Source organism: Anolis sagrei, chromosome 2 (assembly GCF_037176765.1).
Source record: "Anolis sagrei isolate rAnoSag1 chromosome 2, rAnoSag1.mat, whole genome shotgun sequence".
In the NCBI taxonomy this organism is placed as follows: Eukaryota; Metazoa; Chordata; class Lepidosauria; order Squamata; family Dactyloidae; genus Anolis; species Anolis sagrei.
Genome location: NC_090022.1, coordinates 129473201 through 129488254, shown reverse-complemented (window position 1 = coordinate 129488254; position 15054 = coordinate 129473201). Strand labels below are relative to the sequence as shown.

Here is a 15054-nt window from a genome sequence, read left to right as displayed (position 1 = left end):
GAAATGATAATCCACCTACATCTAGAGAGCCACATCATGCCATCCCCTAAAATAAAGCATAAGAGAAATTGAGGAGAGGCTAGGAAGGGTTCCGTGCTATTGAGCTGTGGTTCTTCTGTTCCTCAAGAAGATTGTTCTTTCCAGGTTCTTAGAAGTTGGTTTCTATAGCCAGATAAGTAGGAGAGGATTCCCTATTCTTCACATTTGTGGCATAGATGAAAGCAAGCCCATTAGAAACCCTAAAGCAATTTTTAAAATATGTGCGCAATTAGGGAGTACAGCAGGAGAGAGGGTAGGGACAAAGAGATAACTTTGCTTCCTTGTCCTGTCACTCTCCTCTATACTAAGTATTCAACAATTAACTAATACTGGTTCACAGGTAAAACTTAAAAGAGATTTTGAAATGAAGATTCCAGAATATTTGAAGATTTGAATGCCCTGTGGACATCCTAAATTTTATTGTTGGTGCCTCAGAACCTTTTATGTCAAGGCATTTCATCTCATCTTCCAACAGGCTAATAGTTTTGACAGTAGAAGGTGCTTAGATTTCTCAGACAGTGCTACTCTCAAATTAGCCAAACAAAGTTTGTTAAGATGCCTATAATGGAACATTTTGTAGCCTTCTTTTTGCCTTTACCATGTGGTAGAGGGCAAGTAAACTCATTCTTTGCCACTCTTGGTTAAACTACCATTTTTTCCCCCTTGACTGATGTTCAAGCTGGAAAGGTCTAGCAGACTGAAAAAACAACACTTTCTTTGCTTCCTCTCATATGGTGCTTACTGAAGCTTGCTGAAATCTAGTATAGACAGGCAGACACAGGTCACCTGGATGTAAATGGAAATGATGTTAGATGCATACCCAACTCTTTCTTTTGCATGAATGAAACTAAACAGAGGATTGCTATGTCTCATTGTTGAGAGAGGTTCTAGCCATGCCATGTTCTTTCTCGGGTTGCTTTCTTCAAAGATATCTTTTCTCTCTTCTTGCATCATTGCCTATTGGGTAGTTTATGTTTTCATTTTGGTACCATTGTTTCACTTCTTTTCCAAAATGAACCATTATTGTAACAATGCTGGCTTTATATTTTCAAAAGAAAGAGGCCATATTGTTATTTAGAATAGAGTTACTGGTACAGACTACTTATAAAATTCCCACAAAGAACAGACATATTGTTGAAGGTATTCATGGCCAGAATCACTGGGTTGTTGTAGGTTTTTCGGGCTGTATGGCCATGTTCTAGAAGCATTCTCTCCTGATGTTTCACCTGCATCTGTGGCAGGCATTCTCAGAGGTTGTGAGGCCTCACAACCTCAGAGAATGCCTGCCACAGATGCAGGTGAAACGTCAAGAGAGAATGCTTCTAGAACATGGCCATACAGCTCAAAAAACCTACAACAACCCAACAGACATATTCCTTTTACCTCCACTGCCAGCCAACTATGGAAAGTTTGAGCTTCCTTGGGATGCTGTACCATATGCATTAACTGAAGTAATGGCCCTGCAGTTCAGACACACTTCACCCCCTGTTGATCCTCCTTCCCTAGAAGAGCTGTTTATAGGCAAGGAGTATAGACATGGGCTGCACACCCAGAGGAGTCTTTCTGTTTTATTGTTGTTTTGCTCAGTGTTCCTTCGGGATTGCAAAGTTGGCTCAGCATCAAACAGAGCAAAAGAAATTTCTGGTGCAGCACTAGCAGTAGCACATTTTGGGGAGCTTTCCCATAGAATCATAGAGTGGGAGGAGACCTCATAGGCCATCCAGTCCAACCCCCTGCCAAGAAGCAGTAAAATCACATTCAAAGCACCCCCGACAGATGGTCATCCAGGCTCTGTTTAAAAGCCTCCAAAGGTTGGCTCCACAGTCCCTAGCCTTTGAAACCCCCCAGTCTCATTGTGCCCTATTCAATCCCTATAAAATCCCCCTTTGGGTCTGCATCCTAGGTGTGGACAGGTATATTGGTTTCTTTGATAATAAGCCAGACCACCACTTGATCTAGAGTTAAGAAAGCACATTTGAATCTGTTTTAAAAGGTTGCCAAGGCAGTTCAACTTTATTTATTATACCAGGCAGAATGATTGATGATTTGACAAGTTCCAGTGGCTAGTTCCAAATCAGCTAACAGAATGTAAACTAGATATTATCAGCTTTCATTTTCTTCCTTAATTCAAACCCCACTCCCAATTGACTTTCCAAATAGACTTTCTCCAGCATCACCAACTGGCTCCCCTATCCAGGGCAGCCCCCCTTTAAAATTTTTGTCTCGCCCCACAGAGGTCTCTCACTCCCATCACAGAGCTTTCAATGCTGGAGTTGGCTGCCTGCAGTTATTTCCAAGCATTACTTCTCTCATTCACGCAACTACTATTAAGTTTCATATTTGAAAGAGTTCCTCCCACCCCCTTTCTTTTCCCTGAAACAGTTTCACACAAGGTATACTGCAACCATAGAATAATTAGCATTGCCACTGAGGTGTATTCGGCCTGCTGTGTCTGATGTTATAGACTTCAGATCCCAATTTTGAAGGTGTCGTCTGTTTGAATACACCCCCAAGTCCATTAAAATGCTGTTGGATGAGAGGGCCAGGGACCTTGCCCATCAGCACTTAGCTAAAGGACCGTGAACCGAAGAGGTGCACACTATCGTCTTTTCTGTTGTGGTGGTAAGTTTTGTATGTTTACTTAGAGTTATTATTTCAGTATTTGCATCTATGCCTAAAGGCATATGGGCATTTTATGAAAACCTTTGTTCTTTTTGTGTTGTTCTTTTGGTGTGAGAGCAAGACATAATCGACATTGTATAAGCATGTCTCCTTTGAATAGCCTCATTATTTTGCATACAAGGTGCTGCTAAAGCAATGGTATGACCCATGCACAACGTGCAATTTTCCTCCCTAGGTAGGTTTTTGAGGGACAAAGAGCCTGATCTCCTTTGGCACACATACTTAAGGAGAACTGCCTGTCATCCCTCCCTTCTTTAGCAGTCTTGCTTTTATGTTAGCTGTTGCAGCGGTGGCGTCAGGGGTGAGATAGACAAGGCCAGGGAATTTTCTGAATGGCTCTTGGTAGGAGCTATTCCCAGCCCCCCACCTCCTATCTTCCCCACAGCTGAGGATCTCCTGCTCCTCCTCCTCCTGCCTTTCTGAATCCTCCTTATGGCAAATGGATCATTCTCATCTGCAGCTGCAGTTCTGGAGTGTGCTGGGAAGAGGAGGGGCAGGCCGTCCAATGGGTGCTGACAGGGGGAGGGGAAGGAAAGGGATTGGCTGTCTTTCAAGTTGTGCTGGAAATTCCTCTGCTCTACTTCCTTCATTTAAATCAAGCTGCGGACGCTTGAAACAGAGGTTCTCTGACAATTCAGTCTGCCAAGGGATAACAAGGGCAGCTGCAGGGCAGCCCTAGGGATCGTCTCTCCCTCTGCCTACTGGGAAAGGGTTGCCTGTGTGGGGAGCTGGAGAGGGATGCCTCCTGCTTGGCTAGGTTCTGCCTGAGTAGCAAAGGGGCTTTCCTTCCTTGCCATGGCTGTCATTTTTTCTCTCAAATTCTGGGAACCTGCTGCAATGTGGCTCGTAATGCAAGGACCAGACTTTCTCACCTTTTTGCATCTCTGTTTATTCCCAAACAACCCTTCTGAGAACACTGATTGAAATTCTTTCAGAAAACAGGTGGATGGAGCAAGCTGTGGTAGCATGCTCCTTCATCTTTGGGGTCGCCCCGACCCCTTCACTTGAAACACCTTCTCAGAGACCACTTCCTTTTTGGGTTGTTGTAGGTTTTTCGGGCTGTATCGCCATGTTCTAGAAGCATCCTCTCCTGATGTTTTGCCTGCATCTGTGGTAGGCATCCTCAGAGGTTGTGAGGTCTGTTGGAAACTAGGAACATTGGGTTTATTTATTCATTTATTATTTATTTCTGACATTTATATCCCATCCTATCTCAACCTCCACAGAGAGACTCAGGGTGGCTGACAACAAAAGCATAAATATATGTATCTTAGGTAAAAACAGTATAAAACATTATAAAAACAGCATAAAAACAGTAAAACATTATACCAGATATATAAACATTTATATATCTGTGGAAGGTCCAGGGTGGAAGAAAGAACTCTTGTTCATTGGAGGCCAGTGTGAATGTTGCAATTGGCCACCTTGATTAGCATTTGATGGCCTGACAGTTTTTAGGTGTGCCCTGTTACTGTCTGGGGGATTTCCTTGTTGAGAGGTGATTAGCTTTTCCTGATTGTTTCTTCTCTGGAGTTGCCCTGTGTTTGAGTTTTGTTTTTTATTTACTGTTATAATTTTAGAGTTTATTAATACTGGTAGCTAGATTTTGTTCATTTTCATAGTTCCTTCCTTTCTGTTGAAATTGTCCACATGCTTGTGGATTTCAATGGCTTCTCTGTGTAGTCTGACATGGTGGTTGTTGGACTGGTGCAGCATTTCTGTGTGTCCAGGTTGGTTCATCAGGTACTCTGCTATGGCTGACTTCTCTGGTTGTAGTAGACTACAGTGCCTTTCATGTTCCTTGACTCGTGTTTGGGCAATGCTGCGTTTGGTGGTCCCTATGTAGACTTGTCCACAGCTGCATGGTATCCGGTAGACTCCTGCAGAGGTGAGAGGATCCCTCTTGACCTTTGCTGAATGTAGCATTTTGTTGGATTTTCTTAGTGGATCTGTAGATAGTTTGTATGTTGTGTTACCTCATCAGCTTCCCTATGCAGTCAGTGGTTCCCTTGATGTATGGCAAGAACACTTTTCCACAGATGCAGGCAAAATGTCAGGAGAGAATGCTTCTAGAACATGGCCATACTGCCCGAAAAACTACAACAACCCAATGAGTCCGGCCATGAAAGCCTTCAACAATATACTTCCTTTTTCTTCTTTTTCTGGTTTCCCCCAGTAGCTGCAGGGGTGGTGGTCAATGAAGCAGAAGGGAAAGTCATCCACGCCTATAACTGTCTTGAAGTGCGCTCTCTTTAACTGGATGTGCTCCTCTCTCTGCCCCTGCTTTCCACTTCTTCTTGGATGTATTTTTACACCTTTCAAGTGGCCAAGGGCCTCGCAGCTTGGGCCAGCACTGCATGCTCTTTGCAGCCTGCCTCTTTCTTTTTTGGGAGGTGGTGGGGTGTGTGGGGAAGTCGTGTGTGTGTAAAATTAGCAGTGCCTCGTTAGGCCTTTTCAAGCTAATTCAGAGTGAAATGCTCTAGCAGCGGTGGGCTGATTCTATCAGGAGAACAAGGACTAATTAAATTCACTCTGACCATCAAGCAGTAAATTATTTATATCCAGACAGATGCAATCTAATCTCTGGCATCCAGCTCTGCCCATCCTACTTGATTCAGAGAGGAAGAGAAAGAGAGAGATGTGTTCATGGGTGGGTGTTTGACCCTTACCTTTTCTCTTTTGCTATATGTATAAGGTTGGCTATATATTTCTCTTGAGATAAGTAGGAATTTATAAAATAAGAGTTTGTTTATCATAAATAGGGCTCCCAGTTTTAGCTGATAGGTTAATCAATTGAAGCTTTAGTTGACTTTGAATGCAATTTTCCTACTTCTTGACAGGGAGTTGGACTGGATAGCCAACGAGGCCTCTTCCAGCTCTATGATTCTATTAAACAGAGAGTTTTATGGGTAGGATAGTTGCTTTAAAAGCAGTGTGTCTTAACCTTTTTTCAGTCATTGTTGCTCTCTCTCTTTTAATGCAGAAATGTCCATGCCTACTTCCTGAAACAAGCCCCAAGTACTTACTCACTCACCTTGCCCCCAAAACAGGAACCAAGCAACTTCATTATGCTCAAAAGTAAATGTAATAAGATGTGCTTGACATTGTGACATCATATCAATTTCTGTATTTTTGTTTTGATGGCCACCAGTGCTTTCAAGGGTATGCTATAGCAAATGGAATCAGAAATATAACATAACATAAAGAAGATCATTTTCAAAGCAACAGGAAGCAAATTGAAGGAGGATGAATCAGTATTTGTGCCCGGTTCATGCCTTTCCTACCAACAACCCCTTAGAGATTAAGAACCTCAGTTTTCAGGACTATTCAGGGTCTTCTGTGGAGTCAAAATATTCCATCTGTAACATTTTCATTCCATTTTAATAGTTCTTGCTTAATATGTCCTAAGTCACTTTAAACCTACTTTACTATCTTGCAATTGTACATTAAAAGTTCTTTATGAGTTGTTTATATTTTCATTTTGATTAATTGATTATTGAGATCCAAACAGATGGGCAGTTAAATATTTAACTAGTGGACAACATTATCTATCTTTCATTGCTAATGCTTGAAGAAGTAATAGTTACTGTCAAATGATTTTATAGATCATCTAGAGCTATAGGACAAAGATCTGACCCACATTGAGACTGTAGGTTAATATATGTTTACTTTAGCATAGTTTAAAATAGTCATCGTATAAACAATAAGGTTTGTACCTCTCTCTTATGTTGAGAAGAACTGTATGCCATGGTGCAATGTAATGCTTAGAACTGCAGAATATATCACTGGGAAATTATTCCAGAATTCAGGACCAGATCAGGGGTGAGATTGAGGTTGAGTGCAGTGAATATGGCTACAGGCAGGCCTGTAGCGAGGGGGTGGTTTTAGGGGTTCAACCCCCCCCGAAATGTTTCTGATTTTTTTTAAAAAAACTGGTTTACTCATGAATTTTAACTGGTTAACCAAATCCCCAATCTAAGTCTATGAGATGCAAAAAATTACGAGTCCCTCCAGAACTGCAAGCACTATCTCAAGCAAATATTGACAATTTATTCACACTGTCATTACTTGCAGCAATAGCCGATGTAGTGAAGCAACCAAGTTGGGTGTGTGTGTGCTGAATGCTCTCATTAAGGAGGCCAGACTTGGTGGAGGTGGTTGACAGGGGCGGAGCTGCAGGCTATTGAAGGTTGCTCTGCCCCCTGCTGTGCTCTTTGCTTCAGCGTCAGCTAGGAGGCAGGTTTCAACCCCCCCCCCCGAAATTTTCAACCCTCCCCGAAATTTTCAACACCCCCCCCCCAAATTGTCAACCCTCCCCGAAATTTTTTTCTGGCTATGGCCCTGGCTACAGGGGAGACCAAGAATTTGTCTTTCATAACATACCTGCTGAATTCACTTCTGTTTTAGTCACTTAAAAAATCCTGGAACCTTCTAAGATGCTATCTCCCTGTTTCATATTTGTTTAATCACAGTGGCCTGTTCAGTGTTAATGGTCACCTTTGTTTTTGCTTGTGACATACCTTAAAGCACTTACAGCAGAAGAACTAAGACAGCTGGCCAAGCAAATAGCAGGATGCAGGCATTTGTGTATAGATGGGAGAGCACCACTCAGCTACATTCAGGCATTAACCAGGGATAATCTGTGTAATTCATGTAAATTCTTTGTTTGTTTTCAGAGATAAAATGTCCCTGGATAGATGTCATCCTGGGAATATCTTTGTTTCTGCCATGAGAAGTATAGCTGTTTTTTAAATATTGTGACTGTTTAATTTGTTTCAGGATGTGTTATGCATCTCCATAAGTGACGAAAAGATGGTTTATAAATTAGGAACAAAATGCTTGGGTAGTTCCCTTGTAGCTTGTGTGCATGTTGTATGATGCCCCAATGGAAAAGAAGAATACATTTTCAGACACTTTCCCAAAGGATAGTGGGGATGTTTGGTTCAGTAGTAAATAGGTGTTGCCTTCTGGAGGAATAAGCAATTTTATCTGATTCTAGAAGTGTGCACAATGCTTTTCATCTTGAATGTAAGGCAATGTGTGGCCCTAGTTGTAGGTTTGCATTTTGGGGGGCTTTGCTCAAATCTCAGCCTGCACATGATATTGCAGAGTGGTGCCTCCCCACCATGGGATTAATACCTGACACAGATGTTTCAACGATATCTAAGAGTATTCAAGCACACTACATTATGTGGAGGAGTATGTTTACAACTTTCCCTCTTGATAAACACTATAAATAATAAAGTCTAGATATTAATGTGATGGGTTGATACTGGCTTCAAATGCACACTCACATCACCAGATTTACAATTTAAGATTCATCAAGAAAATAAAATGAGAGGCGTTAAGCGATAAGTTTAGGAGCTGGTATGGACAGAGAAAAAAGTCTTTGGATTCAAAAAAAATCTAAAACAAGGATGGGCAGCTGGTGCTCGTTTCACTCACATTGCCCCAAAATTACAACAGGATGTCACTTCTAGTTGCATTTTCTGTTTTGCATCTGTGTTTTTGGAGAATGAGGTGAAAATGCTAGAGGGTTCTAGGAGGGGTGATAATTTCCCCCCAGAAATGTCTGCGTCCCTCAATTTGTGGATGAGTAGGTTTGGAGGCTACTAAAAGGGGGTGGGGGAGGGTTTGAGAAGTTGATAAGGCCTTTTCTCACCTCTGACATAAAGCTTCTCAGTCAGCAAATATTCCCCCATCCTGGAAAACAATATACACTAATCCTAATTAAAAAGAATTTCCCCTCATGACAAGTTGGACTCTTGCAAAGTGCAGGAGATAACTGGAATCTTGGCATGATGTGTCTGTCTGTGGTTGCTGCATGCCCTCAAGCCATTTCCGACTTACTGCAACCCTAAGGTGTATCTATTATGAATTTTCTTGGCAAGATGTGTTCACAAGGCTTTTACCTTCCTCTGAAACTGAGACAGTGTGACTTACCAAGACCACCAGTGGGTTTCCATGTCTGAGTGGAGATTCAAGCCCTGGCCTCAAGAGTCAAAGTCCAACATTTCCACTACATTGGTGCTCGTGTCTGTCTGATTGGAGTGCAATTCCAGAGCAGATTCTGTAATCTGCCAGCAGACCTTGTGTCACTACATTTTCAAAATGGTACAGTCTTGGTAGCATGGAAAGAGTGTTTATAATCTAGTTCAGCCAAAGAAGTTGGAAACATTCTGCCATTATGGGTTAAATCAAAGCTGGTTGTTGCCTCCTAGGATTTGACTACACTTTTAATGGTGTGTGCATCCCTTTGTGTCTTTCGACAGCAAAGCAATATTTCCTCCATCATGCCTTTATCCAACTTGTCACCTGGCATGACCCCAAGCATCTTCCTTTTAGGGTACAAGCAGGTAGCACAGCCTAATCTCACCGCAGATACAAACTGTTATGATCTTCTTTAAAGACTTTCTTTTCTTTTGGTTATCTGACCCTGGTGTCTGATTAGATCATTCTTGTGTCTCAGTGGTAACATGAGCTTTGACTGCTTAAAAGCTGCAGTTCACTCTAATTACTATTGAGCTGACACACGGCTCCTTCCCTCCAGTTGAAAGGCAAAGAAAAAATGGGGTGGGGGAGGCAGAGGGAAGAATCACCGGTACAATCCTTTGGGGGTTCTTAAAGGTTTGCAGCATCCAGGAACCTTACCTCAGGTTCCTGGTTGTTGGTTAAGACTCTTGTGCTTGAGCTGTGAAGGGGGGGGGGGGGTTTGTCTGATCACTGATTAGCTTAACTGCCAGGGAGCCAATGTTGTATATTTAATAAATTATATAATAATTTCTGCAATAAAGGAGAAGAAGGACAACTATTGCATCGGTTCATAGATTTAATTTTATCTGTGGGAACCAAGGCAACATATATACGTACAGAATGAGGAATGGATTTAAAGCCGCTTCTGTATTATGAAAATATTATGTTCTAGTCTATGTGGAATAAAAGCAGGCAGGTTTGATAAGGGGCTACAACCATTAGCCTTTAATGGCCTATTCCATCTTATCTGGGTCCAAAACAAGTGTCTTCTAGGAATGAGTTTCTAATTGTTTCCACATAGGTGTGTGTAGGACTGGCCATAAACACAGGCCGTGCTCTTAGCTTCTTGCTGTCACTTCATTTTTAAAGAGACACTGGAAAGGATCTGAGATGACTGGTGAATTGCCAAGATTATCCAAAGAAAACCTGATGGATAATTTACCCATGTCACATTTGTTGAGGTGATTCTGATTAAACAGCTATAAGTACATTTCCATCTTGAATTTTTGCAGTCCTCTTCTCCCTCTCCCCTCCACTGCCTTAACTCATGACAGCACCTTATTCCCTGCTTCCCAGATTAGCAGAGTGCCAGCACAACTTTCACTTCATCCTCTATCCTTGCTCCATGCCACTCCTAGGCTTCTTCATGCCTTCTCCCATCATCACTGCCATCAGTGGTAAAAGAAGACTATGCGGCCTTTAATGGAAGTACCTAGTTAGAACAAACATGGAGATCTTAATATGCACAGAGGTTTGGTTCCGGGACCTCTTGTGGATATTAAAATCCATGAATTCACAAGTCCCATTATATTCAAAAAAGGTCAGCTGTTACCAATGGTGCAACATTTTCTTTATATAACTCCAATATGCTGATGATAATGTAGTCTGTGTTCATTCAGAGTGAGACATATAAGCAGCCTTAAATTCTAAGTGTTGTAACTGGAGATCAGCTGTTACCAACAATGCTATGGATTTTGAAGATTCATGAATAGAGGGTGAAAGGAAGAAATATGTCAAGAGGAATGCATATCAAGCAAACTCTTGTTGTTGCAACCTTCCACCTGGAAATCAGTGTCCTCAGTGTGAAAGACCATGCGAATCCAGAATAGGTCTCTACAGTCACTTATGGACCCACTGCCAAGAATCTACCTTTGGAAAACAATCACAGACATGAATGATCACCCATGATGAAGATGAGTAAAATGGTGTCCCTTATATAAAATGGCAAAATCAGGATTTCCTTTTGGATTTGTTTTTCCTTCATATTTTCAGTCTATGGAATCAGAATTCATTGATATGGATGTTCGATTATTAAAAAACTTGTACAGCCAAAAGCTATCGTTCCTGAGTTCCTTGTTCCTTGGCATGTTAGTCTATGTGCCAGAAGCATTAGTTTTATATATTTATGAGAAATGATTTTTGCATACTGTCCCCTGCACTGCAGGCCTAAATGGTATATAGCCAGCAAAAGCTTAAATTGTATGTCTTGGACTCCTCATCTTTAGTTCTATAACAAGAAAGATCTGGATGCGAAGTGTACAGAGCTCTATTCTAAGTGTGCAGAACAATGCATGGCCTTTGTAATCGCCACTCCCTTGTTAAAACAATAGCTAGATCACTTAGGGATCACTTTAGGATGAGTACTTAAAATATTTCTTTAGCATTTCAAAGTCTAATTTGGCCCTCAATCAATCCCTGTTTTGAAAAATTTGCATTTGATCCATATGACACTGTTGACCCCGATGCAAGCTATGTAAGCAGCTCTGTCTTCTCCTCTTTACCAGCAACCATTATCAGCATAGTAGGGGCACCTGGTCTCCTGTAGCCAGTTGTTACTTGCCATAAGTGATCAGCCAAGTGCTAAATTACAATGCTGTTTTTATTTCTCCTGAGGCCGTTTGGTAATTTTTCATCTTCAAACAGGAAGTTCCTTCAGGCTGTGGATCTTGCAACCTGGTTTGCAAACTATATGCATCAGATTTTGATATAATACTTTTTCTCTGGTGAAATGTATTCTTTCATCATATTCATCTTAAGGTAAAAAGAAGCAGATTAGTGCCTTTGGTGCTATCACACCGTGGCTTTTGCAGTTAAAGGGATAGAAAATTATTCTTTCATTTCTCCCTCCCTCCCATCAACCTCCACCCCCTCATCTCCATTGAGCTCTAGATCTTTTTTTGGCTTTGGCAAAAAATTTTTTGGAGTGAAACCAACTGTTCTATTCATTCTTAGTTCAACTATAGGGAATTGTTTTTTGTATCCCTTTAAGTTTGCATCAGTTGAAGTCTCTGCTGCAGAATCAGGATTCCTAAATCACTTTGAGTCCTGGCAAGTTATGCCAGGCTAGCTGTCAATACAGCAAGACATCTGGCATGCTCACAACACTGCCTCACTCGAATAGAATCTGCTGCAGGTGGGATATTAATTCACCTGTTGCAGAATCAAGGGCTGTGTACAGTAACATTATAATACAATTTGAAGCCAACTCAAAGCCACAGTGGCTACAAAATGCACACCTCCAATGCATACTGCAATGCATATCAAGAGTGATACAGTGCTGTTAAAAAAACCAAGAAAGTCCAAATTCTGTAAAACAACAACAACAACAACAACAACAACACTGCAGTAGATCCAGTGTGAACAGATCCTGCATGAAATCAACTCCACAAAATGTGGAGTGCATTGTAGGCACTTGGCTCTGCTGAAGCGCAGTAAAGGATCCAGAAGAAGGTCTACTAAAAAGCATCCCAAGGGCATGACTAGGCAGCAGTGGGCCAATCAACCCCCTGGGAGGGGTCATTTATTACCTCTGCTCGTGCCTGACAGTTTCCCTTTTCTCCCTACCCCATATGTGCCAAGTGTGCTGATGTGCATCTCTCTGGAAATGGAGAGGGGGAGCCCTGCAAAATGGTTTGAGGCCAGGTTCCATGGTAAATGTAACCACCTTCTTGATCTCAAATCGGTTCCATGTATGGTAATCTGATCAACTTGTAGCAATACAGTTTGTTTTGAACTGGTTCCAAGATGGATTACAGTGTCAGTGTAGAAGCGCCCTGAGTGTACACATTGCCACCTTGTGTTTTACGTGCAACATATTAGGATGTTGTGCAAAAAGTGATGATTTTATGTAAACAATGTACTTTAAAAATCATCTGAAAATGAAGAAAATAGTTAGAAAATGTGTAAAACCTTTCTTAAATTCATGCCAAAGTGGGAAGGGGTATCCCCCCCAAATTCTTTTTTCTGGCATGAATGCAGCAAAACTAAGAAACTGGCTATTTTGTGGCAAACAGAGTATACAGACTCTAGGCAGTCTCTGGGTTACAATTAAGATAAGTTCTGTAGGTTTGTTCTTAAGTTGAATTTATATGTAATTTGGAACAGGTCCATTTTTACTTATGTAAGCACTGCTGGCTGATGTGTCAGGGGAGTTCTGCCACCCCAGGGTGTCATTCACCACGGCAAAAAGGGCACTCTTTGTAATTTGGCCAAAAAGGTGTGCACTACAGTTAGAACTCCTTTTTTAAAAACAAAAATGTGAGATGCCAAAGCTTTCAGCAAGAAAAGGAAAACCAGAGAAATAGTTATCCTTCCTTTAAGTAGCCTCTGTTTATCCCACCGCAGCTTCCGTGTAGTGGTTTAATACTGTAGAACACTGGTTCTCAACCTGTGGGTCCCCAGATGTTTTGGCCTTCAACTCCCAGAAACCCTAACAGCTGGTAAACTGGATGGGATTTCTGGGAGTTATAGGCAAAAACACTTGGGAACCCACAGGTTGAGAACCACTGTTATAGAGTGAATGCAGATGAGATACATATGGGAAGGAAGGGAAAACTGGAGAGTGATACAGACATAAGGGAAAGAAAAAAAGGCGGGGAGAGATAACAGACACACTTTGGCTCAGCACTAAGATTTTGTGGCAGGGAGGAGGCCTGTTGGTAACTAGGAGTCATACGTAAGTTGGATGTTCAGGACTGGGAGACTATTTCTAAAACATATTTTCACTAACTCCCAGTTAGACAACATGATACAGTGGTTTGAGCATTTAACTAAATGCTGGCTTAAATTGCTTTCAGCGTTGGAATTCCACTGGATGACTTTGGGCAAGTCACACATTCTGAGCCTTAGAAGAAGGCAAAAACAAACTTCCTTTGAACAAATCTTGCCTAGAAAATCTTGTGATAAGTTCATCTTAGGGTTGCCATATATTAGAAACAACTAGAAGTCATAAAATAACAAAATAACATAAAATAACCCCTTTATTAGGGGTGCACATACTGCTGCAGCCTGATAAAATAGAGGCGTTAAGGCCTTGTATCTTTAGTTGTTATATAAAAAAGGAAATATACAAAAAGATTTTGAGAAGGGAATAAGAAAATTGGTTGTGATTTTTAAAAATATCAATTGCATTTAAGGTTTGTATCTAAAAACAATTTTAACAGGGAGCACCATTAAATTATCTCAAAATAAATTTGTCACAAAGGATTTGATTACTTTGAGATATATATTCCATATGTGGTTTGGTGTTTCAATGTTGTGTGTTTTGCTAACTCAAGGCTTCTGAATAGTATACATTTTCTCAATAGTAGGCCAAGAGTGGGCTGCATGGTTCATGCTCTGACCCTTTTTTATGCCCCCAAAAACCTCCTTCCACCACCACTCAGGCAACACACATTTTGGTGCCTCTTTACTCTGGCCTCCCATACAAAATTGGGATACTCTAATCTAGTGTTTAAATTAATATTTCCTTAAACATGAAAAAAACATATTAAAATTATAAGAAAAGTGCATGACACGAAAGCCTACTTATTACATACCAAAACACACAGAATTATTACACAAACTTCTCAGTCATTTAACACACCATATCTAAGAAACTAGAGCTGATGTGGCCTAACCAATGCAATTATTTGTGTCAGTGCTCCCAAATAACCCCAGGAACAGATTTAAAAACCAAGACACCAAGGTTTGTGTATGTATGTTTGTGTGTTGGACCTTCCATTGGGTTTTGGTACCATTTGCTGGTATTTCTTGAGTGCTTGACAGTAATGAAGCTTGGAGCACATTTTTGAGTAGCATGTAGCTTTCTCCCAAAAACATGGAGTAGAAATATTTTCAACAGAAATGTATTTTTACAAAAATGTATTTCCTATTGAAATATTCTCCGCAACTGTTATTGTTTACAGAATTCCCAGCATTACTTACAAGAATATAAAACAGATACAATGAATAACAATACATCACACTAACAATCACCACAATTGTGGACTTTGTTTCCAAAAGATACTAAATCCATCCTTGATGTGTGAACAGATGTATGGCAGAAGGTGATCTGACACTCAGTTTTTTCACTCCCAGCTCCCAGATTTCCTTGATTTTCTAACTTTTTAAAAAAAATTGAAGGAGCATGTTTTGGTTGCTTTGCTTAATAATGGAATACTTGTAGATATCTTCCCAGTGACTTCTGGACATCTCACAGATAGCAAGTGACTGACCTGGCTGGTATCTCTTCCTACTCTACTTGTGGAAAGAGCAGCAATAACGCCTTCTTGTCTGCAGAAATGGCACGGCTGACTAGCA

General features: G+C 41.0%; 1 protein-coding gene across 2 annotated transcripts in view; it reads left to right on the top strand.

Annotated features, from left to right (window-relative positions):
* Positions 1-15054, top strand: part of RBFOX3 (RNA binding fox-1 homolog 3) — a 473759-nt gene that overhangs the window by 62772 nt on the left and 395933 nt on the right. Inside the window, exon 1 of one of the 2 annotated variants that reach the window (XM_067463845.1) lies at positions 2643-2661. The exons of the other annotated variant lie outside the window; for it this stretch is intronic. The gene's annotated coding sequence lies outside the window, so the exon portion shown is untranslated. Of the gene's footprint in view, positions 1-2642; positions 2662-15054 lie in introns of those variants that run through there. 2 annotated transcript variants of the gene reach the window in all.